This window comes from Malus domestica, chromosome 13 (assembly GCF_042453785.1).
Source record: "Malus domestica chromosome 13, GDT2T_hap1".
Lineage (NCBI taxonomy): Eukaryota > Viridiplantae > Streptophyta > Magnoliopsida > Rosales > Rosaceae > Malus > Malus domestica.
In genome coordinates this window covers 18,748,418-18,775,554 of record NC_091673.1, presented here as the reverse complement: position 1 = coordinate 18,775,554, position 27,137 = coordinate 18,748,418, and the positions used below count along the sequence as shown (strand labels likewise).

The following is a 27,137-nucleotide window of genomic DNA, read 5'->3' as shown; positions in this document are numbered from 1 at the left end:
CTCTTTTCTTTCTTGTATTTTCCTTCTATTTCCTAAAGAAAAGTAAAAACTTTAAACTAAAAACTAAATAATTAAGAAATGAGCACTTAATTGCCTCTGAGTTGTTCTAGCTTAAGTGGTCAGGAACATTATCCAAGATCTTAGATTCAGTTCTCCTTACTCAAATGCCCGCTCGTATAAAATATTTATTAAATTAGTTTCAGATAAAATGATATTATGTTTAGTTGTTACAGTTAAAAGGCTAGCAGCCGATATAACTATGTTTTAACTCTCTGTGTTTTTCTAAGTTGAAAGAGGTATTTTACCAGTGACATATATGGAAATAGTTAATTATTTAGATACAATTTTGGAAAGAAAAAAAAATTAATTCGATACAATGCTTTCAAGCCGTTGTATACAAGTTAAAAAAAGAACATTATAAATGACGTTTAGATCTGCACTTTGGCTATATGATTGTTGTTTCTGTTAAAGTGACCATATAGCATTTCATGTATCATCTCATAAAAAAATCTATTTGTATATTTCATTAAAACCCAAAGAGGCATTCTAATTCCACCCATGGTTATAATTACAAATTTCTGTTTAATACGTTTAGATTTGCATTTTAGGTAGACTTGATTTTTGAATTCGTACTCGCTTAGTTTGGTTCAAGAATTCTTCTGGTATTATTCAAGTTGTCTTCCACCAAAACTGTTATATTTAATTGGATTTTATCAATGATTTCGTTTCTATTAAAAAAACAAAAAAAACTTTGTTCATAAAAAATACTTAAAATGACAATTTTAAAGACACTAGATATGAGAAAATGAAGAAAAAGTGAACAAACATTAGGGTCGAATGTTTACTGCCAAAATGACAATTTTGTTTTTGAGGGAAGTACAATATTCATTGATAAGAGAAGGAAATACGTACAAAAGAGAAACAGTTACATGCATGGACCTCGATAAAAACCTTACCGGGGATTTCAATCCGATCTAAAAGAAATAAAGCATCCCGCAGCGTAAAAATTACAAGTCTAAACTTTCCTCAAATATAAGATCAGTGATAATATCGGTGTTCCTCAAACCAAAGGGTTTGTCCATCCATAAAAAGACCCAACCGAGCAAGCGGTGTGCAACCCTGTTAGCCTCCCGTTTAGTGAAAGACAGTCGCGAGGAATTGAGTGCAGAAAATGTCTAGCATCATCAATAATATGCCCCAGCGGAGACATATCATCCTCAGAATTTTGTTGCAGTACAGCGATCACCATCTGTGCATCCCCTGCAAATTCCACATAAGCAGCCTCCAGATCGCGCAAACAGCATGGCAACCCGAGCTGCCATCATTTCTGCTAAAAGTGGCGAAGAAATTCCAGCAAGTCTTTGTACCATTGCTGCTACAAACTTCCCACTTGCATCTCTGACCACCACGCCTATTCCCCCCATATCGCTATTCTCCTCCCATGCTCCGTCGAAGTTGCATTTTAACCACCCAACATCAGGTTTCTACCATTTTTGCGCAGAAATCTGTCGTGAAGCCTTTACCTTGCCATGCCATTTTTTGTATTCATGCAACCAAGCTTGAATACTTCCATGAATCTCCAAAGGTTGCTTTGAAACTCCTCTCCAATAATAGGAATTACGCTCCTGCCATATGCTCCAAATCAGCCAATCCAGCCACCCCACATGACGTGCTAGACTCCCAAGCCAATCCAGCCACCCCACATGACGTGCTTCGTGTATTCTAATGCCCAGCGGGCTTGAGAGCCACATGATAATTTTGTTAAATTCAAATAGCCACAGCTATAGCTATAAAAGCTAAGACTTCTCAAACAGCAGCAGGAATAACGTATAGAAGGGAATTAATATTGCATAACTTTTATTTTCTTATTAGTACCGATTACACTGTGAGGTGGAGAATTTAGGCTATGTTATACAATGAGACATCATAATAACTTGGTGTCGAACTCACTATCTACAAGAATAAAAACTAAAATCTCACACTTACAAATAAAGAACATCACAAGTTCTACTCCCGTCACTACGAACACCTTGTTAGCCTATCTTAGGCGCTGAAGTGACAACACCTTGCTCATTAATATAGACACGAACCCTGTCACTACGAAAATCACAGGTGACAAAGGATCCTTCATATACTGTGTAGGCTTTGAGCAATGAATTTTCTTTCATTATTGCGGCTATTGCCTCCTCTCCTTTAGTGCCAACTAGATCTGGCCATGACAACTTATCAACTGTAAAATATGAACGCACAAATTAACACATATCGTATACATAATTAAAGATTTATTAAATTTCTTACGATGGAAACAAAATGCTATTAACTAGATTTATTGGAAATCAATAGAAAACTCACCAGTTCTTGTGCTATTTTCCATCTTTGATACGATGATTTATGATCTTTGTAAACAGTTTTGTGGGAGTAAATGGGTATTTGAAAGGGGATAATATGATGATCCCTATATATGGGTTGAACGGTTTGGACTTCGGATTTGTGTGGCCGGCTGAGATAAAGAAGTCTGACTATATGCTGCGTTTTGGCAGGAGATAAAGATTTTTTTTTATTTAAATTAAATAAAAATACAAATGCGATCGGCAATTGTGAAATTTTGGCGGATTCTTTTATTTGTTTTTTCTTGTGTATTGCTCAATCAACGACATATGGAGCTGAATCTTTTTCCTTTGTAGGACTAAGCAGAAAAGAACTTACGTAAAAATACATTTGTCATTTTCAATTTCCATACGCGGATGAAAGTAAGTATAATTTCAAAGCAAAATGTCTTAATCTTCATGTCTGAACATGTTTACTTGGATAGAATGTGAATTAGTGTATTAATCCAATGGGAGTGTCTCGTATTGGACATGTGAACCTCGCATCAAAGACTTAACAATACATGAAGCAATAACATGTATATATATAATATAAACGCTTATGCAAAAACTATCAAGAACCCCAAATGGCAAGAGGTCATGGCCTATGAACTTCGAGCTTTGGAAGCCAACCATACTTGGACTCTCACTTATCTACCTCCAGGCAAGGAGCCCATTGGATGCAAGTGAGTTTACAAAATAAAGCACCATTCTGATGACACTATCGAGCGCTACAAAACCTGTTTGGTGGCCAAAGGTTACACTCAACTTGAAGGGATCTATTATCATGATACTTTTTCCCCCCACTATGAAGTTGGTCACATTTCAATGCCTTTTAGCCCTCACTACTTCAAAAAAATTTGTCCCTTCATTAGTTGGACATTAATAATGCTTTCTTCCATGGCGATATCTGTGAGGAAATTTATATGGTGCCACCTCCGGGTCTTAAGCAACAGGGACAGGGGGAGTACATGGTGTGTCGCCTGAATAAGTCTTTATATGACATAAACAAGCATCTCGTCAATGGTTGTTCAAGTTTTCTGAGGCCATTCTACTAGATATACTAAATCCAAGTCAAACTATTCCCCCTTCACAAAGAAAATGGTAAATCCTTCACGACTCTACTCATTTATGTCGATGATATTTTGATTACTGGTCATGATCCAGTTGGTATCAAGAAGCTCAAAACTTTTTTAAATTCACGTTTCTTCATTGAAGATTTGGATGATTTAAAATAATTCTTGGGAATAGAAATTTCCCGTTCCAAAAAGGTTATCTTTATTTCCCAGTGAAAATATTTGATTGACATTCTCAAAGATATTTGTGTGTGAGACCTGTTGGTAAATCCTTCACGGCTCTACTCATTTATGTTGATGATATTTTGATTACTGGTCATGATCCAATTGGTATCAAGAAGCTCAAAACTTTTTTAAATTCACGTTTCTTCATTGAAGATTTGGATGATTTAAAATAATTCTTGGGAATAGAAATTTCCCGTCCCAAAAAGGTTATCTTTATTTCCCAGTGAAAATATTTGATAGACATTCTCAAAGATATTTATGTGTGAGACCTGTTGGATTTCCCATGGAGCAGAATTTGAAGTTATTACTAGATGAGGGTGATTTGCTTCTTTATCCATCAAAGTATCGACGATTGGTAGGAAATATATTTTATCTTACCATCATTATGATGAAATTGGGGTTCCACTATAAAACCAATTGGCAATATGGGGAGTAGCCCAAGACCATATAAGCACATAGCAAACCTTGTCCCTCACCAATATGGGACAACTCTCAACACGCCCCCGCATGTGTGGCGGATTTTCAAGCCTACATGTGGACAACAATTGGGTGACGTGGAGCGTGTGTGGCCGTTTGGCTTCACACGAGGACAACCCGCTTTGATACCATGATGAAATTGGGGTTCCACCATAAAACCAATTGGCAATATGGAGAGTAGCCTAAAACCATATAAGCACATAGCAAACCTTGTCCCTCACCGATTTGGGACAACTCTCAACACATTAGGCATCACATCACATTTTCTATACACACTCTAAAGTCGATTATGCAACAACCATGCAAGCCCCATTATGATGCTGCTCTGCGCATTCTTCAATTTCTTAAGAGTAATCCAGGCCAAGGCATTTTATTCTCTTCACACAGTTCTTTACAGTTGAATGCTTATTGAGACCTCAATTGTACAAGTTGTCCAATAACTTGAAGATCTACTACGGGGTATTGTGTTTTTCTTGGATTTCATGCTATCATGGAAGAGTTAAAAGCAACAACTGTTTCTTTGTCTTTCGTAGAAGCCGAATACCATTCCATGGTGGCTACTTGTTGCAAACTAACTTGGTTGCAAGACATTTTTCGACATATGTAGGTAGTGGCGAAGCCAAGAATTGTCAAGGGGAGGGGTGAGATTTAAAAAGGTAAAAGGTCCCAAATAAACGTAGACAACCGAATGCTTTTAGATAGTAGACTATATTAATGTCGTTCATAATTTACCAATACAAATAAATTACAATTATTTCAAGAACAATTTCAAGTCCTTATATTGAGAGTGATGAAAAAAGGTATGTCAACTACAGAAATATGAACATTTGAAATACATTTCTATGAACATTCGACCCATCGCACCTAAATTATTTAGTAGTAGATATGACTTAAATCAGTTAGTTAGAACAATGATCGTCTCCTTACACTTAATACTTAATGTTGAATCTCTTGATGCGAAAATTAACTTAACACACAAATTTAACCCTCTTTTGACAATTGTAGTATGAATAGGGATCGTTCTGGACCGGGGATTAGGAGGACTTGCTAATAACCTCTAAACTGACTCAAAAACATAAAACTAAACTTAAAAACACTTAACAAGACTCAAAAGACTCAAAGCAAACTTAAAATACTCAAAACAGCTTAAAACAACTAAATAAACTTAAACTAGACAGTAGGAATGACTTTGGACAAAAATTGACTTTTACTTGAATCAAAACATTTAAAAACACAAATTAAAACAGATTCTAACTAATTAGACACACTAAAGTAAAGGGGGATTGAGTTTTGGACGAAGTTGAAACAAATGAACAAGTATGAAAAACTAGACAGATTGTAAAACAAATTTGAGAAATAAGATGATGGATGTGATAGCTAGAGGCTTTTTCTCCACACATGACATGTATGCAAATAACTTGATTTTCAGTTACTACTTCATTGAATTATGAACGACAATGCCCCAAATTAACTGTGACATCACTAGTTAACCCTCAGATTTTCCTTATTTTATTGGATTGGATGACATCATTCGACAACCCAAAACATTCTTTAAAAGTTCCCTACATGACATCATAATAGAGATACAATCAAAGATCATTACGTTTAATGAAAATCTTAAGCATTGACAAAGCACTTGCAACTATGACATCATGTCACTCATGCTAGGAATTATACTTAACGCGATCGTTTATAAGCGACCTCCACTACATGTGAATATAAGTTTGTAACGATTATGTGAAACTTCCTTATATTCTAGCAATGGATTTATGCATGTCAATTAAGTGTCGACCCTTAATTAACAAATACAAATAAGTTATCAATCAAATAGTTAAGCCAATTGCATTCACGATTCAAGAGTTCATAACTGGAATTTATCAAATTATATTGCACACATAATCATGGCTTTGAAATCACCCCTAGCCAAGAGGGGTTTAGCCACTCATATTTACAACAAAACAAAAGGAAATGAATTTAAACATTAGAAACAAAAGAAAGAAAACACCTAAACGCTCAAACGATCCAAGTTGGACAGCAAGCACGTCCAAGCACTTTCCTTCCCTTCTTTTGCTACAGCACAAGGTGTTGGTGAGTGTTTGAAGGTTTGTTTGTATGGAGGAATGGATGTGAAGATGAATGGATGTGTTTGGATGAAGGTTGTGTTGAAATGGGAGTGAATGATCTCACTAAGTATGAACTAAATTTATGTTACACACACTTCCTTTTATAGAGGAAGTGCATGGCAATGGAGGGGAACATGGAGTGATGTAGCAATTGAGTGCAATGATGCAATGTAATGATGCATGAAATCTGAAATGATGGAGGGAACAAGGAATGGTGTAGCAATTGAGTGCAATGATTCAATGTAATGATGCATGAAATCTGAAATGATTGAGGGAAAAAGGAATGGTGTAGCAATTGAGTGCAATGATTCAATGTAATGATGCATGAAATCTGAAATGATGGAGGGAACAAGGAATGATGTAGCAATTGAGTGTAATGATTCAATGTAATGATGCATGAAATCTGAAATGATGGAGGGGACAAGGGTGATTATGCATGGCATGGGTGGAAAGGTAAGTAAGTGGTGAATCGATTAGTGCAAAGAGGTTAAAGGATATTGTGCACATGGTAGAGAAAGGAAATGAAGTGGAATGATGCAACAAATTAGTCAATGGAGGGAACATGGATGATGATGCCCGGCATAGGAATCTAAAGGGAGTGCAATGGTGGTGTACGGCAATGATGGAAAGGTGAATGGTGGAGTGACACCCCTTTGTGGCTGAGCTCTTTGTCCTTTTTACATTAATTCTTCTTTCTCTTTAACACATTCCTAGCCTCTTTAGTCTTCAATTTCATCCATCCACCTTGCTCCATGCATGTGCTATTCATTATAAGCCCAAAACTGCTCCAAAATGCACCAAAATGCATCTTATTTCTTTATAAGGCCTATAGACCTACAAACACACGAAAATAGCTTAAAATACTTAATTAACTAAGAAATAACAACATAAATGCATGAGAACAAGCTAACTCAGTCGCATAAATATGCTCCTATCAAATTTCCCCACACTTAGCTTTTACTAGTCCTCGAGCAAAACAAAACAAACGAAACAAACAAAACACAACCTAGATCTTCCAACATTTGCCTCAGGGATTTTTAATGAAATATAACATGTTAAAAATCATCATTCCCACAGATTTTGGTCATCTTTACACTTGAGCACGTACTTAATCACAGTCACCACTTACTAGTTCACCATTAACCAATTAAAACAATATTTTGAATGTAGTAACATGCCTTAGAGAATTTGCTCAATTCCTTACAAGATACTCTCTATTTTCACACACATTTTCTGACTACACACCCTACACTAGTATATGTGAGAAGATTGATGTAAACACGAAAGACTAGGACTCACATATGTTATAACAAAGAAAGCAATTTTATGGAGTTATTAAGCATGTTTAGATATGATCTCATGAATGGAATGCTATTGCTTAGATGCGAGAACCAGTGACACCATATGCTCATACCAATTTCGAACTCCACAAATTGAAACACACAACACTCAAGATTGAAGTCAAAGGTTGTAACAGGACTTGGGGGTAATGGCTAATAAAGAAAGGATAGGAATAACAAACGTTCTTAAAGCAGCAAGCAAAGCAATGAAATAGACACTTGGAATTTACATTAGAATGCAGAATTAACTTTTAAATACAAAGGGAAGATTCATGCAACACTTAGGGCTCTTTTTCATACTCTTTTCAATTCTTTTTTTTTCTTTTCACTCTTCTTTTTTTCTTTTCTACCCGTGCCTTATTAAGGACTTTGGCACACACACACACACACAAGAATCATTTCCCCCACACTTACTTTCTGCAATACATTGACAAAAAGGACTTCATTTTAAGTTATGCTTTACTATGCTTCAAGAATAAGGGTATGGATGGTCCTAAAACTAGGCTAGGTAAGGATAGTGTGGGTTAACAAAGAACATAGGCTTAACAAGGTTCAACGGGGTTAAACTTAAACACATAATGAAATAAGGGCACGGCAATTTGGCTTTGGTGGTCACTACACAACTTCATCTTGAATATGTGTTATGCAAATCAATAGCATGCTTTGAATGAAATAGGCATGAGTTCTAGCATTTGGAACTAAATGATGAAACGCCTTCTAAGTAGCAACCAAGTAAAGAATAATGAGATCATGCAACGACTATAGAAAACAATGGTGCACAGATTATTAACTCTCCAAATAAACGTTTAGGCTCAAGTCTCACAAGGTTGTAGCGTTCATTTGAGTTCCTTCCTTCATGCATGTTACAAAAACTAATTTTTCCTTTATGATTGCATGTGAATTCATAAATTATAATCACAACCAAGCATACACCAAAGAGTAAATCAAATTTTCATCCATGTTTATAACTCTCTTTAACAGTCATGTAATTAAAAACCAAATCCTCATAATTGTGTTGAAAGGTACCCTAAGACATAAATAAACACACAAAAATAACTATTTTTGGGTTTTTCAAAACAATTTTTCAAAATTTTATTGAGATTTTCGGATTTTTATGTCAAAACACACTAAAACACTCCAAAACAGCTTAAAAATACTTACAAACAGCAAGGAACAATACTAGAAGTAATGGGTGATAAACTCCTACGAATTTTATGCAAAACAACTTGGTTACCCCCCCCCCACACTTAAATCAAACATCGTCCTCAATGTTTCAAGCATAAACTCACACAAAAACAAGCAAACAAACAAACAACGAATAAACATGACAAGTATAGCAAAGTAAAAACCAGACAGAGTAAAGTTTAAGAATGCAAATTTGGTTTTGGAGATAGATGATCTTGTTGACTTTCCACAGCTTTGATCTCGAACTGGTTTGGAATTCTGAGTGAGGAATATTAGAATTCCTTGGTTGTGCAGTCTGCATTCTTCTCTGCTTGTTTCTTCTGCATGGCAGGCAGGCACGAGGTAGAGGTGATGGTCTGTTTCTTTCTTCAATCTTTCCAAGTGCCCACCATTTTCTTTATTTCTCCTTGTCCCTAGCTGATGATGAATTAGCACATTGTCTCCACATGCTTCGAGGTATCATTTTCACTTCCCTTATCTGTTCCCCAGGTAGATGTGGTAAACGAAGAAGAAGCATAAGATGTTGAAGATGAGTACTCAAGAGTAAGGCTAGGTAAGCAATCAGGAAGAGGTTCCAGGCAGTCGGTTCCAGATCGGAAGATTGATACCAAGTGCTGGCTGATTGCTCGCTTTCTCCTTGTCCCGCAGATGAAAACAACGACAAGGAGAAGGACAAGGAGAAAACATGATATAAGATACTCTTGCTTTCAACCTTCATGATATGAAATACTTTCGCTTTGGATGAGTTGTTTGCAGAGGTACCCCAAGGAATAAGGAACACTGAGTGACTCGAGAGGCTTCGTTGGGAAGGCATTCTCGGAGATGAAGAAAGGTTATGTATATCTGTCTTGCAATGGAGGGTGAAGGTTGACATTTATAGGAATTAATAACTGGTACTATTCTTTCATTCTTGTCGGCAACCGTTAGATGATTTAACAATAAACTTCACGTGCCTTCTACTTCACAAGAAATCTTCAACAGATTGCCCGTAATTTTCGCAAGGCTGAGTGTGCATGTGACAGGCGCTGACACGTCTGGAAAAGCAAGTGCCTCTTCGATATCTGGAATAGGCGCTTCGACAAATTGCCCATGATTTTCACAAAGCTGAGTGTGCATGTGACAGGCGCTGACACTTTTGGAAAAGCAAGTGCCTCTTCGATATTTGGAATCGGTGCTTCGACAAACTGCCCGTGATTTCCGCAAAGCTGAGTGTGTATATGACAGATGCTGACACGTCTAGAAAAGTAGATGCCTCTCCAATTTCTGAGCTTACCTCTTCAAGTTCTGAGTTTACCTCTTCGAGTTCTGAGCTCCGTCGAGTGCAGAGGTTGCATGTGACAAGTGCAGACAAATCTGGAAAATAAGATTGGCCCATGGTTTCTGAGCAAACCCAGTTTTTTGAGAAAGCTAGTGCCTCTTCGATTTCTGAGCTCGCTTCTTCGATCTCTGAAATCTCGTCGAGTGCTGGTTTTTATAGAGGCGCGCAGTACGTTTCAGAGCACACTTGAATTTCTGCCCGTAGAAACTCCCTTCTTGCACTTTTACGATCTTGACTTGTCCGACCTCTTCTTTCATCAACACCTTTGAAAATGTCTGGCCCCTCCGATCGTCGTTTTGACCTAAACCTTGGTGAAGAGGCAGCCATGCCTTCTCAAGACAACATATGGCGCCCATCCTTCATATCCCCTACTGTTCTTCTTACCGTTGGGGATTCGGTGATGAAGAATGATATGACCACTGCGGTGGTGGCCCGGAACCTTGTCACTCCCAAAGATAACAGACTACTTTCCAAATGGTCTGATGAGTTGGCTGTTAAAGATTCTCTGGCTCTCAGTGTGTAGTGTGCAGGTTCTGTGTCTAATATGGCCCAACGCCTATTTGCTCGAACCCGTCAAGTTGAATCATTAGCGGCTAAAGTGATGAGTCTCAAACAGGAGATTAGAGGGCTCAAGCATGAGAATAAACAGTTGCACAAGCTCGCACATAACTATGCTACAAACATGAAGGGGAAGATTGACCAAATGCAGGAATCTGATGGTCAGATTTTACTTGATCATCAGAGGTTTGTGGGTTTGTTCCAACAGCATTTGCCTTTGTCTTCTTAGGCTGTACTGCGTAATGAAGCTCTAAATGATCAACCTCCGATGCCTCCTCCTTCTGGGGCTCCGCCGACTGTTGAGGCTTCGCCGACTACTGAGACTTCTCCTAAGCAGCCTTTGTGAAGGCTTCCTCTTGTATTTTCTGCTTAATGTTCATTTTTCTTTTTCATGAAAATGAATGTAAAAATACCTTGCATATCTGTCAATGTTTCAAAAATAAACCCACACCAAAAACAATTAAACAAGCAACAAATAAAAATGACAATCATGGCAAAATAAAACTGCAGAAAAGGGAAAGTTCTTAGAAACACAAAACTGATTGTGGAGCGATTCAAAAATCTTCCTCATTTGAATACATGGGTTGCCTCCCAAGAAGCGCTTGCTTTAACGTCTTCCAGCCGGACGAAACTTCCTTCTAAACTTGGATAGGGCCCATAGCATGGAATTGATCCTTGAATGGAAGGTGATACTTGATGTGATCCGGCAATGGTTTAAATTCTAGTTTAGGTGCCTAAATCATCAAAATCAGCAAGTTAGTATATAATAAAATCGAAGTTGGAGAAGATGGCTTACTTGCTTGCTCCAACACAAACTCAATTATGAACACCACATCTTTGAAGGTTGAAGGGATATAGGACTTGGCAAGATTTGGTGTTTTGAGAGTTATGACTTTTCCCGTGTCATAAAATCCAACTTCTTTGGGAATTTTCGTCTCAATTGTATCTTCTTTGATGAATTCTAGACATTCCCCATCCACTTCTTGCTCTTGATTCTTTGGAAAGGTTTCGAAGATGCCTTTCTCACCCTCTTCTTCCTTGGATTACATGATCTTGCAAGGAATAAGGACATTTGGTGAAACAGGGTCAAGACGAATTGAATTTAGGCTTACCTTGGTTGTAGTGGACGACATAGAGGGCATATGGGGCTGCGGCAATGGTGGTTCTTCCCTTGCCATGGCCTTGTTATTCTCCTATTCTTCAAGCAGCAGATGTTCATCCATGTTTTGGCTTGGTTTGGATGTCTTGGGTTCACCTCCAACCTCCATAACACTTCCCAAAGTGATAGCATCTTGGATTTCAAAATCTTCCTTCAAATTTTCAATAGTTGAGTTGGAGAGTTCACTTTGCTCTTGAATTTGTGCCATGAATTCCATAATCTCTCCAAATTGATTTTTCAATTCACTCGTCTCCTTAGCTTGATTGAGCATTGTTTCATTTTGATTTTGTTGCCCCTGCACCAAAGAGGTTAGTAATTGAAAATTTTGATCACTATCCGTGGACATACTTGAATTTGATTGGAATTGTTGTAGGGGAAGCTGTGGTGGCTGCATAGGTGTTAAATAAAACTCCTCAGATTGCTGCCAATATCCATTTTGTTGAGTCTTCTTGGTTTGATTTTGTGAGCCCTGCACCAAAGAATTTATTTCATCAAAAATTCAATCATAATCTATTGACGAACCTGAGTTTGATTGAGCATATTGTATATGAGGTTGTGATGGCTGCATAGGTCTTGAATGGAATTCCTCTTCTTGCAGCCAATATCCATCTTGTTGGAATTGTTAAGGTTCTATGTAATCTGAATAATCTCTCAAATCCGAATTGTAAGCGTTGGAAAACATGTTGTCCCATGATTGGCTATGGCCTTGATAACCCCAAGCATCTTCATTTGCAGCGAATTGAGAATATTGTTGAGTTGGATATCATTGCCCATAGGACACACCACATGTAGGGACACTTTGCATTGTGGTCCTTTCGGCATATTGTGACAATTGAGAAGTTCCGCCAATTGAGCTTGAATGGTAGCAAAATCCATGTCTTACTTCTCTAGTACCTGAAATCAATGAAACAAAACTAAATCAAATATCAAAAGTAAAACAAACAAAAAAAATAGTAAGAAACCAAGTCAGTAACTAAAAACGAAATATATGGGCAAGGATGAGGGAAAGGTTTTTGGTGTGTGTATGTGTATGAGAATAAGAAACAGAAAACAGAAAAGAAGAAGAGACTGGGCAGAAATGCCCAATCGGAGAAGAAGAAGATGAGAGTGAACCAGAAGAAGGGAGAGGAAGAAGCTGACCAATCAGGGGAAGGAAAGGAGGGAAAGGAGGGAGAGTGGTGCACGGGGGAACAGGAGGAATGGGTCACCCTTGACCCGCGCGACCCAAGCTTCCAAATCGGCGGGTTTTCGCCGTTTTCGTCCAATTTTCCGACGAATTGAGTCAAGGTACCACTCCTAATCATCATCTAGGCCTTCCCTCTTCACGTTTCACCCCAAGAATCATTGAATTTCGTTGTGATTTCGTGAAGAACACCCCTACGGGTGCCGCGACCCTTTTGTTTAAATTCTCCAAATTTTGAAATGTTTTCTTTCAATTACTAACACCTTTAGAATTCCTTTAGGACCTAGAACAAAGCCCAAGAGGTAATTGAGGCGTTGGAACAAGTTTGAAGGTCGAATTGGAAACACCCAAATTCTAGGGTTCTTCACGGTTTTGGTGAAATTGAAGCACTTCCAGGCCAAATTGGCCTTGGTCTCAGGTATGAAAGTTGTTCTACTCATTGAGATCTTCAAATCTGCAAATTTTGGTAATTTTTGGAAATAGTTGAATTTTCCGGCGAGCCGGGGGCGGCCAACCGCCACCCGCGGCGGCCCGCGCGGCGGCGCGTGGCCAGTGGCCCGCCAATGTCATTATTAGCTTGTGATTAAGGTTCTAGGTTCTGTTTTGATAATTGATGGACGTAAATTGAATAATTGAACCTAAGTTGGTTACGATTCGTGGTTAGGTGAAAATGTGAATTGACGATCCGACCGTTGGATCGTCATCAAACTTTGATGCGTTGTAATACGTAATATTTGAGGATTATAGGAACTTACAGATTGGGAATCCGATTTACGGATCTTCCGGAATTGAAGTTGTAAGTTCATAAAATAGAATGTTAACCGTCACTTAGTTTTGGAAATTGACGGAGATCCGACCGTTGGATGGTAATGAAATTTTAGGATGTTGTCCTAGAGGTATATTGTGGACCTCTGGAAGTTACGGATTTGAAATCTGAATTGCAGATCATCCGGATCGAACTACGTAGTGACGTGTCTTATATAAGTTATGTATTCTATCGGCAGAATTTCTGAGGTTGGATTTGATTGTTGTTCTAGGCGCTAATCGTCATGACGCCTTGATGTACGGTGCTAGGGAGTTGTGGGCGAACTCCAGGTGAGTGGACAGTTTTGTTTTCGTATTACCTATATACTATTGATTTTTCCTAGAAAATGAATTTATATGAAAATATGCTTTAAAAATGCCATGCATAGAATTATTTGAAAATGTGAATTGTTATATGAATTACATGATTGATATATGATGCATACATGTTGCATGGTGCTGTGGAGGCACAGGTAAGTCAGGTGAGTTCATTTATTCATTGAATTGTTGATGTTTCGATGTTTGAGCTCATAATCTGCACCCTAGGTGTTAGTGCTTATATTATTCACCACACCGCACGCTCGCCTTGGATCCAAGTAGGTGGATGTCGTACAGACCATGTGAGGGTTCCGACATGCCAGTCGTACAGACCATTAGAGGGGTTCCGACTGGTGGGTGACCTTAAATATGCGCGCTGATGATATGATGAGAGAAGCACTAGAGCGTATTTTTACACCTTTCATCGTATAGACTACCTTACGTAGTTCCGAGTGATGTGCAGAGTAGGGCCGTATAGGTCACTGTGGTGACTCCGGCTTAGTGAGATATTGAGCTATTGAATTAATCGTATAGGACCAACTGCAGGGTCTCCGATTGATTCCTTATTTCACCTGATTTATATTTTGATTTATGGCATGGCATGTTTTTCTTGAAAAATGTTAACGATTTGGGATTCAAGCTTTGAGATTTCATATGGTTATATATATATATATATATATATATATATATATATATATATATATATTTCTGAAAAGTGCTAAAGGTTTGAGATTTGAGATTTTTGCTTATATATATGTTTATATATATGCTATTTTCTGGGAAAGTATACATGTTTTACGGTGAGGGGTTAGAAATATTTTAAATGAAAAGTTTTCGAAAAACTTTGTTTTACTGACCCACTCAATTTTGTTTTGCGCCCCTCCAGGTTCAAGTTAGCAGAGCTTTGGTGGCCACGAGGAATCCAACGGTGTTCTGACAGAATTCACAAAAGTAGGACTCACCCTCGGGTGTGTTATCTTAGTAATTGGAAATTTTTTTTAAAGCTTCCGAACTGTGTAAATGGTTACGTCACTCTCACGTGACGGCCAACACGCCCTCCTTCGGGACGGGGTGTGTCAATAAACCCATGTATAATTTTCTTTTCAATACACAAAGACAGTATCATCTTTCTTTAAATTATCCTCTCTAAAAACTTATCAAGACAAATACCTTTTGAATCCCTTTCCGCTAGGTCTGGCAAACGGGTCGTGTCTGTCGTGTTCGTGTCGTTTTCGTGTAACACTTATTATCTTAACGGGTCGTGTCGTGTCGTGTCACACCTGTTATCTTAACAGGTCGGGTCACTTTACCCGAGTAAAGTGACCCGACCCGTTATGACCCTTTAAGAAAAATATATTTTTTTCTTAAATTTGCACATACCACACTTTGCCACATAAATATTACTTCAAAACATTAAAACACATAATTTAATATATATATATATATATTATATAATTATTTTAGTTTTTAGGGGTATAAAATTGTTAAATTAATATATATATATATATATAATTATTATAGTTTATTCATACTTTCATTAAGTATAACATAAGATTTTGTGGTATCCACTAGTGTAATTTTTTAAATTGAAGATCGAACTCATTCATTGTATTCAAATAGGGTCAATGAGTGTAGCTGTAAAAAATCATCAAAATCGGAGTTAAAATAACCGTTAAATCGTGATTTTTCGTTTTATAACCGTCGAAAAGTTTTGTCATATTACTTGATCTCTGAATGCTTGTTTTTTACAATTTTTGGCATATGCGATCTGGAAGTATATACTAACATATTTGACGGTTGGATCGTTGACACTAGATTCGTAGAATGCGTATCCCATCAAAATAATAGATTCATTAACACTTCAGAGTTTATTCATACTTTCATTAAGTATAACATAAGATTTTGTGGTATCCACTAGTGTAAATATTTTAAATTGAAGATTGAATTCATTCATTGTATTCATATAGGGTCAAGGAGTGTAGCTGTAAAAAATCATAAAAATCGAAGTTAAAATAACCGTTAAATCGTGATTTTTCTTTTTATAACCATCGAAGGGTTTTGTCTCGTTACTTGATCTCTATGTGTTTGTTTTTTGCAAGTTTTGGCGTATGCGATCTCGAAGTATATACAATCATGTTTAACGATTGGATCGTTGAAACCAGTTTCGTAGAATGGGTATCCCATCAAAACAATAGATTCACTAACATTTAAGAGTTTATTCATAATTTCATTAAGTATAATATAAGATTTTGTGGTATCCACTAGTGTAAATATTTTAAACTGAAGATCGAATTCATTCATTGTATTCATATAAGGTCAAGGAGTGTAGCTATAAAGAATCATCAAAATCGGAGTTAAAATAACCGTTAAATCGTGATTTTTCTTTTTATAACCGTCGAAAAGTTTTGTCTCATTACTTGATCTCTGAATGTTTGTTTTTTGCAATTTTTGGCGTATGCGATATCGAAGAATATACAAACATGTTTGACGGTTGGATCGTTGAAACTAGTTTCGTAGAATGCGTATCCCATCAAAACAATAGATTCACTAACACTTAAAAGTTTATTCATACTATCATTAAGTATAACATAAGATTTTGTGGTATCCACTAGTGTAAATATTTTAAAGTGAAGATCGAATTCATTCATTGTATTCATGTAGGGTCAAGGAGTGTAGCTATAAAAAATCATCAAAATCGGAGTTAAAATAACCGTTAAATCGTGATTTTTCTTTTTATAACCGTCGAAAGGTTTTGTCCCGTTACTTGATCTTTATATGTTTGTTTTTTACAATTTTTCGTGTATGCGATCTCAAAGTATATACAAACATGTTTGACGGTTGAATCGTTGAAACTAGTATTGTAGAATGCGTATCCTATCAAAACAATAGATCACTAACACTTAAGAGTTTATTCATACTTTCATCAAGTATAACATAAGATTTTGTGGTATCCACTAGTCTAAATATTTTAAATTGAAGATCGAATTCATTCATTGTATTCATATAGGGTCAAGGAGTGTAGCTATAAAAAAATCATCAAAATCGGAGTTAAAATAACTGTTAAATAGTGATTTTTCTTTTTATAACCGTTGAAAAGTTTTGTCCCGTTATTTGATTTCTGAATGTTTGTTTTTTGATATTTTTGGCGTATGCGATCTTAGAGTATATACAAACATATTTGATGGTTGGATCGTTGGATCGTTAAAACTAGTTTCGTATAATGCGTATCCCATCAAAACAATAGATTCACTAACATTTAAGAGTTTATTCATAATTTCATTGCGTATAACATAAGATTTTGTGATATCCACTAGTGTAAATATTTTAAATTGAAGATCGAATTCATTCATTGTATTTATATAGGGTCAAGAAGTGTAGCTGTAAAAAATCATAAAAATCGGAGTTAAAATAACCGTTAAATCGTGATTTTTCGTTTTATAACCGTAAAAAAGTTTTGTTCGGTTATTTGATCTCTGAATGTTCGTATTTTGCGATTTTTTAATGATGCGATCTCGAAGCATATACAAACAAGTTTGACGGTTGAATTGTTAAAATTAGTTTCGTATAATTCGTATCCATCAAGTTCAATGGTATATATATATATTTATTAAGTAGATTTAAATCTATTTATTTTGTACGTATAATTATTATAGTTTTTAGGGGTATAAAATTTAATTTAAAATTATATATGTATATATATAATTATTATAGTTAATATTTTGGGGGTATAATTATTATAGTATGTATAATTATTATAATTGTTATAGTTAATTTAATATATATATATATATATATATATATATAATTAAAGTATTTTTTAGGGTTATAAAATTATTAAATTAATATTCTGCTTATCGTGTATCATGTTACCCACGTGTATACCCGAATCAACCCGTTATCTTAACAGGTGCTTATCGGGTTACCCGATAACGACCCAATTCGTTATTGTGTCGACCTGAACACCTGTTAATTTCGTGTCGTGTCGCCTTGGGTTATCGAGTCGTGTTAGAAATTGTCAGGCCTACTTTCCGCCATGCTTCGTATAATAAAGAGCCAATATTTCTTCTGCTCATGCTAAAGATGAAAACAGACGAAATTGACAAGCACCCTTCATTAGTAAATGAACAACACATAAATATCGTATACAAGTGTATTACACCAGCATGGAGATTAACAGAAGCTCCTTAATTTAACATTCAATTAGAAAAGAACAATACTTCAGCCAATTATGGGAGGCTTGGTGACAAGTCCATCATCTTTGTCAACCCATACCCAAACCCTATAGCAGTCATAGTTGGTAATCACATATGTTTCTCCTTCAATTACAATCTTAGCAGTCACAATAGGATTCTCTTTCTCAATTGTTTCTTTTGCAATCTTCCCCTTCACTCCCACAAGCTCTGGCCACGAACCCTTACCTGAAAAAAAGGATCGAAAACGAAATATAAGTGTCGAGAATATCCTAGATTAGAGATGAAAGTGTTGCATAAAGTGCTTTAGAATCCGGAGTCTTTCAACCTAGTTTCAAACGGCTACAAGTGCTCGTGTCACCCAATCGAGAAAAATTTGGTGCATACAACACAAATGATAAATACATTCATAATTAAAAAGAATATATATTTTATATATATTATGATTACTACTCTACCTTCACATTCTGAGCCCATTCTTGCGTAGATTATTGCTTTCTCTTGCTTATTAGTATATTAGCTTTGAATGTGTTTAAATTTTGGTATGATAAAATGACTGTTTATATAGTAGAGCAGCATGTTGAAGTCCTGTCATGTATATTAGACTTTTCGCTGTTACTTGCCACCGTTTCTCATCGTGGACTTGTATATAGCTGTTACTTGGAGACATTTCAGTCTTATCGAGAAAGAACAATATCTGAGCTATATGCATTGGATCCCTGTTACCCCCTTCCCCACGTTTCTGACGGGCAGATTCTGACTAAATTTTTGTGCTGCTTGACCTGACCATTGTATGCTACTATTCAGCCGCCAAAGAATACCGGGGAACAAAAAAAGAATTCAAAAAATTTCTTCTGTGTTCTTTTTTAGTCACAAATAGGGATGGGCAATGGTTATGGAGGGCGGATAACCGCAGTTAATTTACCCATAATTGTTTATGCTCATATCCGCATAACCGTTTATCTGTTGGGTAATTGCCTAAACGGTTATAACCGTACCCATAATCGTTTATAAACGATTAACCATACCAATAACCGCATACCCATTTAACCGTAACAGTTTAATACTCATTTACCCATTTATCCTTTTTAACCCTTTTATCTTTTTTTTTTACCATTACCCTTTTTTCAGCCGTCTACATGTTTTTTAACTTGAAAATTAAAAAAAAAATTGTCATAATTTTTTTTTCTAACAATTAAACACCGTTATAGGTACATTTATCATACATTTCCATATTTTAATTTTTTAAGTCCTTATATCATTCCAATAATTGAAATAATAGTTTACGAACGATATTTTTAACTGTTACCAATGAAGGTAAATATAATATTTGCTAAGTATTATTGAGTTACAAAAATTATTTAGAAGACATTTATGTCAAAGCATTTCTTTCAATTTCACGATTAGCCGCAAGGAATTTAAATTAATTTGGCCAATTCCTTGATAATGAGAATCATCATTCCTGTAGTAGTGTTATTCAGAGAATGACCGATGAATTCCTTGCTAATTTATTGGGTGCTAAGTATTATTGGATCGAGAACATGGTTTGTGTTAGTTTTACATATATAAAATAAATAGGTAAACGGTTACTCGTTTATAACCGCGGTTAATACCCATAACCGTCCATTTAAATTTCACGGGTAAACGGTTACATCCATAACCGTTTATTTATCTAAACGGTTACCCATAACCGTAACCGTTTAATTTAAATTGGCGGATAGCTGCGGTTATCCATAACCAATAGGTATTTGCCCATCCCTAGCCACAAAACAATCAAATGACTCCGTCCCAACGGTCGGTAGCAAATAACCTCGAAAGAAAACTAATAAATAAAATGAACAATATCCGGGCAGGGCAATTTGTTGCTGCTGGCGCTTAGGAAGAGGGATTATGCTGAGCTGTTAACCATAAGTGCTGGGCTACAATCGGCGTGCGATCATGGTTTGAAAACGGTGGTTTTTGGGAGGGGTTCGCTTTTATCACTTGCAACGTTAAACAACAAAATTGGGGATTGCTCAGGCCTTGGATTGTTAGTGTATGATGATAAAGAATTGGCAATCCAAATGCACGACAATAGTTTTTAGTTTGTTCCTATAAATTATAATGGAGCACCATAAACTTGCTAAGTTCGCACTTTCACTTAGTGGTGCGACAGCGTGTAAATAGGTTACACTTGATCTTATTCAAGACGTCCTCTTTCACGAATCATGTACCTGATTTTGTTTAATGGAACCATTTTGTTTCTTAAAAAACTACAAATCTCAAAATACAAACTTAAAGGCTATATTTGTTTTAAAAATTTCAAAATCAAACTCATAATTATAAAATGAGAGACTTTAGATACGGTCCTTAGCTATGAATATTCTTTGATTGAAACCTTGTTGATTTTCAATTTTTTATCGAGGTCCCTAAAATTATTGTGATAATTTATTTATATGTACGTTACTATATTTTTTAAATTAAAAATTAGAAATTTTAGTTGTTTATATAAATGAGATTTTAAATAAAAAACCATAATTTGTTTTAAAAATATTAAAATATAATTATACTATTGTCTGTGTGTGTATATATATATACATGGGTACATTCATCAAAATTAACCAAAAAAATTATTGTATCAAAACATGGGTATATTAGGCCTGGCAATGCCTGACACGACCCGATAACTCGACACGATACGACATGAAATTAACAGGTGTTCAGGTCGATTCGATAACAAATCGAGTCGTTATCGGATAACTCGATAAGCACCTATTAAGATAACGGGTTGATTCGGGTATACACGTGGATAACACAATACACGATAAGCAGAATATTAATTTATTAATTTTATAACCCTAAAAAATACTTTAATTATATATATATATATATTAAATTAACTATAATAATTATATATACTATAATAATTATACCCCCAAAATATTAACTATAATAATTATATATATATATATTGTGACAGCCCGTCCCTAATTTTAAGAATTTTTAAAGTTTTAATAAAGGATTTTACAAAAATGCCCTTTGAGGCACGCACATCATTCGAGGTTAATCGTTGTGTCGTGCCATCTAAGATTTGTTTTCTTGACATATCCTCGTAGTACTCGTCGTTACGAACGCGTGGGCGCAGACGGTTCGTGATTTGGAGTTATATCGAAGAAGTTATTAACGTTTGAAATTTGGAATTTTAAGGAATTATAATTTTAGTAAAATATAGAAATTCTTTTATGAAATTGGACGGCCCAGATTTATTGATGAATGAAATGGATGGCTGGGATGAGGGAAAGGTTTTTGGTGTGTGTATGTGTATGAGAAGAAGAAACAGAAAACAGAAAAAAAGAAGAGACTGGGCAGAAATGCCCAATCGGAGAAGAAGAAGATGAGAGCGAACCAGAAGAAGGGAGAGGAAGAAGCTGACCAATCAGGGGAAGGAAAGGAGGGAAAGGAGGGAGAGTGGTGCATGGGGGAACAGGAGAAATGGGTCACCCTTGACCCGCGCGACCCAAGCTTCCAAATCGGCGGGTTTTCGCCGTTTTCGTCCAAATTTCCGACGAATTGAGTCAAGGTACCACTCCTAATCATCATCTAGGCCTTCCCTCTTCACGTTTCACCCCAAGAATCATTGAATTTCGTTGTGATTTCGCGAAGAACACCCACACGGGTGCCGCGACCCTTTTGTTTAAATTCTTGAAAATTTTGAAATGTTTTCTTTCAATTACTAACACATTTAGCATTCCTTTAGGACCTAGAACAAAGCCCAAGAGGTAATTGAGGCGTTGGAACAAGTTTGAAGGTCGAATTGGAAACACCCAAATTCTAGGGTTCTTCACGGTTTTGGTGAAATTGAAGCACTTACAGGCCAAATTGGCCTTGGTCTCAGGTATGAAAGTTGTTCTACTCATTGAGATCTTCAAATCTGCAAATTTTGGTAATTTTTGGAAATAGTTGAATTTTCCGGCGAGTCGGGGGCGGCCAACCGCCACCCGCGGCGGCCCGCGCGGCGGCGCGTGGCCAATGGCCCGCCAATGTCATTATTAGCATGTGATTAAGGTTCTAGGTTCTGTTTTGATAATTGATGGACGTAAATTGAATAATTGAACCTAAGTTGGTTACGATTCGTGGTTAGGTGAAAATGTGAATTGACGATCCGACCGTTGGATCGTCATCAAACTTTGATACGTTGTAATACGTAATATTTGAGGATTATAGGAACTTACGGATTGGGAATCCGAGTTACGGATCTTCCGGAATTGAAGTTGTAAGTTCATAAAATAGAATGTTAACCGTCACTTAGTTTTGGAAATTGACGGAGATCCGACCGTTGGATGGTAATGAAATTTTAGGATGTTTTCCTAGAGGTATATTGTGGACCTCTGGAAGTTACGGATTTGAAATCGGAATTGCAGATCATCCGGATCGAACTACGTAGTGACGTGTCTTATATAAGTTATGTATTCTATCGGCAGAATTTCTGAGGTTGGATTTGATTGTTGTTCTAGGCGCTAATCGTCATGACGCCTTGATGTACGGTGCTAGGGAGTTATGGGCGAACTCCAGGTGAGTGGGCAGTTTTGTTTTCGTATTACCTATATACTATTGTTTTCCCAGAAATGCATTTATATGAGAAAATGTTTTTAAATGCCATGCATAGAAGTTTATGAAAAGTATGAATTGAAATGCCAAGCATAGAAGTTTATGAAAAACATGAATTGATATATGATGCATACATGTTGCATGGTGCTGTGGAGGCACAGGTAAGTCAGGTGAGTTCATTTATTCATTGAATTGTTTGTTGTTGAAATGTTTTGAGCTCATAACCTGCACCCTAGGTGTTAGTGCTTATATTATTCACCACACCGCACGCTCGCCTTGGATCCAAGTAGGTGGATGTCGTACAGACCATGTGAGGGTTCCGACATGCCAGTCGTACAGACCATTAGAGGGGTTCCGACTGGTGGGTGACCTTAGATATGCGCACTGATGATATGATGAGAGAAGCACTAGAGCGTATTTTTACACCTTTCATCGTATAGACTACCTTACGTAGTTCCGAGTGATGTGCAGAGTAGGGCCGTATAGGTCACTGTGGTGACTCCGGCTTAGTGAGATATTGAGCTATTGAATTAATCGTATAGGACCAACTGCAGGGTCTCCGATTGATTCCTTATTTCACCTGATTTATATTTTGATTTATGGCATGGCATGTTTTTCTTGAAAAATGTTAAAGATTTGGGATTCAAGCTTTGAGATTTCATATGGTTATATATATATATATATATATATATATATATATATATTTTTCTGAAAAGTGTTAAAGGTTTGAGATTTGAGATTTTTGCTTATATATATGTTTATATATATGCTATTTTCTGGGAAAGTATACAGGTTTTACGGTGAGGGGTTAGAAATGTTTTAAATGAAAAGTTTTCGAAAAACTTTGTTTTACTGACCCACTCAATTTTGTTTTGCGCCCCTCCAGGTTCAAGTTAGCAGAGCTTTGGTGGCCACGAGGAATCCAACGGTGTTCTGACAGAATTCACAAAAGTAGGACTCACCCTCGGGTGTGTTATCTTAGTAATTGGAAATTTTTTTAAAGCTTCCGAACTGTGTAAATGGTTACGTCACTCTCACGTGACGGCCAGCACGCCCTCCTTCGGGACGGGGTGTGTCATATATACATATATAATTTTAAATTAAATTTTATACCCTTAAAAACTATAATAATTATACGTACAAAATAAATAGATTTAAATCTACTTAATAATTATATATATATATATACCATTAAACTTGACAGGATACGAATTATACGAAACTAATTTTAACAATTCAACCGTCAAACTTGTTTATACATGCTTCGAGATCGCAACATTAAAAAATCGCAAAATACAAACGTTCAAAGATCAAGTAACCGAACAAAACTTTTTTATGGTTATAAAACGAAAAATCACGATTTAACAGTTATTTTAACTCCGATTTTTATGATTTTTTACAGCTACACTTCTTGACCCTATATGAATACAATGAATGAATTCGATCTTCAATTTAAAATATTTACACTAGTGGATACCACAAAATCTTATGTTATACTTAATGAAATTATGAATAAACTCTTAAGTGTTAGTGAATCTATTGTTTTGATGGGATACGCATTCTACGAAACTAGTTTCAACGATCCAATGATCCAACCATCAAATATGTTTGTATATACTTCGAGATCACATAAGCCAAAAATTGAAAAAAACAAACCTATAGAGATCAAGTAACGGGACAAAACCTTTCGAGGGTTATAAAAAGAAAAATCACAATTTAACGGTTATTTTAACTCCGATTTTGATGATTTTTTATAGCTACACTCATTGACCCTACATGAATACAATGAATGAATTCGATCTTCAATTTAAAATATTTACACTAGTGGATACCACAAAATCTTATGTTATACTTAATGAAATTATGAATAAACTCTTAAATGTTAGTGAATCTATTGTTTTGATGGGATACGCATTCTAGGAAACTAGTTTCAACGATCCAACTGTCAAACATGTTTGTATATTTTTCAAGATCGTATACGCCAAAAATTGTAAAAAACAAACATTCAAAGATCAAGTAACGGGACAAAACTTTTCGACGGTTATAAAAAGAAAAATCACGATTTAACGGCTATTTTAACTCCGATTTTGATGATTCTTTATAGCTACACTCCTTGACCCTATATGAATACAATGAATGAATTCGATCTTCAGTTTAAAATATTTACACTAGTGGATACCACAAAATCTTATATTATACTTAATGAAATTATGAATAAACTCTTAAATGTTAGTGAATCTATTGTTTTGATGGGATACGCATTCTAGGAAACTAGTTTCAACGATCCAATCGTCAAACATGATTGCATATACTTTGAGATCGCATACACCAAAAATTGCAAAAACAAACATATAGAGATCAAGTAACGGGACAAAACCTTTCGACGGTTATAAAAAGAAAAATCATGATTTAACGGTTATTTTAACTCTGATTTTGATGATTTTTTACAGCTACACTCCTTGACCCTATATGAATACAATGAATGAATTCGATCTTCAATTTAAAATATTTACACTAGTGGATACCACAAAATCTTATGTTATACTTAATGAAAGTATGAATAAACTCTGAAATGTTAATGAATCTATTGTTTTGATGGGATACGCATTCTACAAAACTAGTTTCAACGATCCAACCATCAAACATGTTTGTATATACTTCGAGATCGCATATGCCAAAAATTGTAAAAGAACAAACATTTAGAGATCAAGTAATATGACAAAACTTTTCGACGGTTATAAAACAAAAAATCACAATTTAACGGTTATTTTAACTCCGATTTGATGATTTTTTACAGCTACACTCCTTGACCCTATATGAATACAATGAATGAATTCGATCTTCAATTTAAAAAATTACACTAGTGGATACCACAAAATCTTATGTTATACTTAATGAAAGTATGAATAAACTATAATAATTATATATATTAATTTAACAATTTTATACCCCTAAAAATTAAAATAATTATAATATATATATATATATATTAAATTATGTGTTTTAATGTTTTGAAGTAATATTTATGTGGCAAAGTGTGGTATGTGCAAATTTAAGAAAAAAAATATCTTTCTTCACGGGTCAGAACGGGTCGGGTCACTTTACCCGTTGGGTAAAGTTAAAGTGACCTGACCTGTTAAGGACTTGTTAAGATAATAGGTGTGACACGACACGACCCCTTAAGATAACAGGTGTTACACGAAAATGATACGAACACGACAGACACAACCCATTTGGCAGGCCTAGGGTACATTCTTCAAAATCACAAAAAAAAAAAAAAAGATATTAGACTTCATAACATTAGTAAATTTCTTCGATTAAACTTGACATGGATACATTTTAAAATCAAAGAAAAAAGAATGTACCCATATAAGTTTAAAAATGGATTAGAAAAAAATTGAACATATTTTATATATAAAAAAAATGGTACATTTTACATATAACAAATTGGTATATTTAAGAATGAGTACATTTTAAGATTAAAAAGTTTTACATGAATGGGTACATATAATTAGCATGGGTACATTTAGCAAAACAAAAAGTACAAATAAAAAAATATATGGGTACAAATACAAATAAACTTTAAAAAATAAGGGCACAAAAAGAAATTAATATATGGGTACAAATAAAAATTGAAAAGAAAATTGGTACAAATTAAAAAAAAATTACAAATTAAAAATGAGTACAAACTGAAACTAAAAATATATGATAAAAAATTTAGTCATAAATATAAATATAATAATTGTAACATTTTTAACATTAAATGAATATATTTAGAAACAAAAAAATATTTTATTATTAAAATAATTAATGATGTTATTAATACCCAAGGACCTTGATAAAAAATTGAAAAGGAAAATGATTTTAATCAATGGAGTAACAAAAAGAAGGATGAGAACCTAATTTCTCCTTATAAAAATCCCAATGAAACTACAAACTGGTAGTGAAACCAAGGCCTGTAAAATAGCTAACAGAAGAATAGGTTGTGAGTCAACCAACTAAATCCTTGTTGTATTTGAGGAGTATCTTGGAGATTTTTGCCTAGCTACGAGTTCCATCTTCCATGTATTGATTTCATGTTAGAATAATTTTTGTGTGTATTTTATTAATTTTTTATATTTTATCTAATGCTTATTAATTACAAGCAGTAAGATATATAGTTTTGCGTGAAGTACATTTTACCACTTTAATTTTGGATCACAAAACAAACTCATACTCATAAGCTGAA

General features: G+C 35.4%; 2 long non-coding RNA genes across 4 annotated transcripts; one reads left to right on the top strand and one right to left on the bottom strand.

The window, feature by feature from the left end:
- Nucleotides 1-1,833: 1,833 nt before the first annotated feature.
- On the bottom strand, nucleotides 1,834-2,486 carry LOC139190327 (uncharacterized). Its single transcript, XR_011574475.1, has 2 exons — nucleotides 2,353-2,486; nucleotides 1,834-2,230 (listed from the first exon to the last, which is right to left on the bottom strand). It is a non-coding gene; the product is annotated as an uncharacterized lncRNA (long non-coding RNA).
- A 10,347-nt stretch (nucleotides 2,487-12,833) lies between these two features.
- LOC139190468 (uncharacterized) lies at nucleotides 12,834-24,014 on the top strand. 3 transcript variants are annotated; one of them, XR_011574699.1, is made up of 5 exons: nucleotides 12,873-13,114; nucleotides 13,291-13,428; nucleotides 14,048-14,105; nucleotides 22,816-22,873; nucleotides 23,796-24,014. It is a non-coding gene; the product is annotated as an uncharacterized lncRNA (long non-coding RNA). The 3 variants fall into 3 exon arrangements; XR_011574698.1 differs by lacking the exons at nucleotides 22,816-22,873; nucleotides 23,796-24,014 and adding an exon at nucleotides 15,019-15,049 and having other exon boundaries at nucleotides 12,834-13,114; XR_011574700.1 differs by lacking the exon at nucleotides 22,816-22,873.
- The last annotated feature ends 3,123 nt before the right edge of the window (nucleotides 24,015-27,137 follow it).